The following is a 2919-nucleotide window of genomic DNA, read 5'->3' as shown; positions in this document are numbered from 1 at the left end:
ACTCTGTGTAACCCTAGCCCCCTCCGATGTCTATATAAACTAGAGGGTTTAGTCCGTAGGACAAGAACAATCATAATCATAGGCTAGCTTCTAGGGTTTATCCTCTATGATCTCGTGGTAGATCAACTCTTGTGATACTCATATCATCAAGATCAATCAAGTAGGAAGTAGGGTATTACCTCCATCGAGAGGGCCCGAACCTGGGTAAACATTGTGTCCCCCGCCTCCTGTTACCATTAGCCTTAGACGCATAGTTCGGGACCCCATACCCGAGATCCGCCAGTTTTGACACCGACATTGGTGCTTTCATTGAGAGTTCTAGTGTGTTGTCACCATAAGGCTTGATGGATCTTTCAATCATTCACAACAACGCAGTCCAGGGTGAGGTTTTTCTTCCCAGGCAGATTTTCGTATTCAGTGGCTTCACACTGCGGGCCAACTCATTTGGCCATCTAGATCAGATCGATAGCTACGCCCCTGGCCAAAAGGTCAGGTTTGGGAGTTTGAACTACACCGCTGATATCCGTGGGGACTTGATCTTCGACGGATTCGAGCCCATGACAGCTGCACCCTGCCGCCACGATGAGCATGACCTAGATCTGTCATTGGACCGTGCCCAGGGAATAGCACTTGTAACCGCTCTGGCCCTGGAGCCGGAGAAAAGCACGCCATTCAAGGATGGGAAGATCAACCTCGCCACGGAAGCCGCAGACTCAGCAGCGCTAGAGCCGAACACAGATCTGACCTCCAATGAGGCCTGTGTCATCGGAGCCTCGGACCTGTCTCCGGCCATAGGCTCCGGACCACTTATATCCGCGCCCATCGAATATGACTAGGCGCCGATCCTAGAGTCCAGCTTCGCGGACATCTTCCAACACTCACGCTTGGGTTATGTGTTAAACTCATTAAAGTCCCTCTCCTTGTCTGGAGATTCTTGGTCGAACTATGTCCGGCTTCGTTGCCCACCCACCACCCACTTGATAGCCACTGTCGATGATTTGACCGACATGCTTGATTTCGACTCCGAGGACATCGACGGTATGGATGACGATGCCAGAGAAGAACAAGAACCACCGCCCACAGGGCGCTGGACAACCACCTCTTCATATGATATTTACATGGTGGATACACCCAAAGAAGATAATGGCGAGGACAAAAAGGACCCAGTTGAGGATCAGCCTCCTGAGAAGCAGCCGAAACACCGACGTCAGTGGCTCCACTCTAAACCTCGCCATAACAAAAGCAGTGATACCGGCACCAGAGACCATAGCACTCCGGACGATGCCGAAGATTAACGAAGACCCCGCCAGGCCATGTTTCGAATAGGATGAACGGGAAGACGGGCAAGCTAGCCCTGATGAACAGGCCGTGAATGACGACTCGGAAGACATCAATTACATGCCACTCTCCGAGGAGGAGGTGAGCCTCGGCGACGAAGAATTTATCCTGCCGGAGGATCCCGTCGAGTAGGAGCATTTTAAGCGCCGGCTAATAGCCACTACAAAGAGCCTGAAGAAGAAGCAGCATCAGATCCAAGCTGATCAAGATCTGCTCACGGATAGATGGACTAAGGTCCTGGTAGCCGAGGAATATGGACTCGAATGCCCAACCAAATGTTACCCGAAGCGTAAATTGCAACATCAATTCGATGACGAAGCATTGGAGCCAGCACTACCAGCGCACTGAGCCCGAACACCAGTCGGTGCCACGTCACCGAACAAATAGAAACACAACAGCTCGGGGCTACACACATGACCTACGGTACAACTTGGAAAATAGAGCAGAACAAACCAGATCGATCTATGGATCGCGGGGGTGCACCCTAATGCGCAACAACGGCCACCCAGCCGGATACAAAAATAACAAACTTGTCCGGGCCAACTACCGCAGACCGGCTCTATCCGAGCTGCGTCCCGACATAGCCCGACATAGATGCGCTGCCCACCCCCTATGCTTCACCGATGAAGTAATGGAACATGAATTCCTAGAAGGGTTTAAACCCGTAAACATGGAATCATATGATGGGACAACAGATCCCGCGGTATGGATCAAGGACTTCCTTCTCCATATACATATGGCCCGCGGTGATGATCTCCACGCCATCAAGTATCTCCCGCTAAAACTCAAGGGACCAGCTAGGCACTGGTTAAACAGTCTGCCCGAAAACTCCATTGGCAGTTCGGAGAACCTAGAAGATGCATTCCTCGACAACTTCTAGGGCACTTATGTCTGACCTTCGGATGCCGATGACTTAAGTCATATAATCCAACAGCCCAGAGAGTCAGCCAGGAAATTCTAGACTCGGTTCTTAACTAAAAAGTACCAGATCGTCGACTGTCCGGATGCCGAAGCCCTAGCGGCCTTTAAGCATAACATCCGTGATGAGTGGCTCGCCCGACACCTCGGCCAAGAGAAGCCGAAGTCCATGGTAGCCCTTACGACGCTTATGAACCACTTCTGTGCGGGTGAAGATAGCTGGCTAGCTCGTAGCAGCAACACCTCAAGAAAACCTGGCACTTCTGAAGCTAGAGATAGCAACGGCAAGCCCGGACGTAGTAGACACAAACGTCGAAACGATGGCGACAACACCGAAGACACAACCGTCAATGCCGGATTCAGCGGCTCCAAATCCGGTCAGCGGAAGAAGCCGTTTAAGAGAAACAGTCCGGACCCGTCCAGTTTGGACCGCATACTAGACCGTCCATGTCAAATCGATGGAACCCCCGATAAACCAGCCAATCATACCAACAGGGAATGCTGGGTCTTCAAACAGGCCGGCAAGTCAAACTCCGAAAGCAAAGAGAAGGGGTCGCAAAGTGATGACGATGACGAGGAGCCCCGGCCACCGAAGATAGGAGGAAAAAAGAAGTTTCCTCCACAAGTAAAATTGGTGAACATGATATACGCCACCCATACCCC

This window comes from Triticum dicoccoides, chromosome 1B, assembly GCF_002162155.2.
Source record: "Triticum dicoccoides isolate Atlit2015 ecotype Zavitan chromosome 1B, WEW_v2.0, whole genome shotgun sequence".
In the NCBI taxonomy this organism is placed as follows: Eukaryota; Viridiplantae; Streptophyta; class Magnoliopsida; order Poales; family Poaceae; genus Triticum; species Triticum dicoccoides.
The sequence above is the reverse complement of the archived record's forward strand: the minus strand, read 5'-3'. Positions refer to the sequence as shown.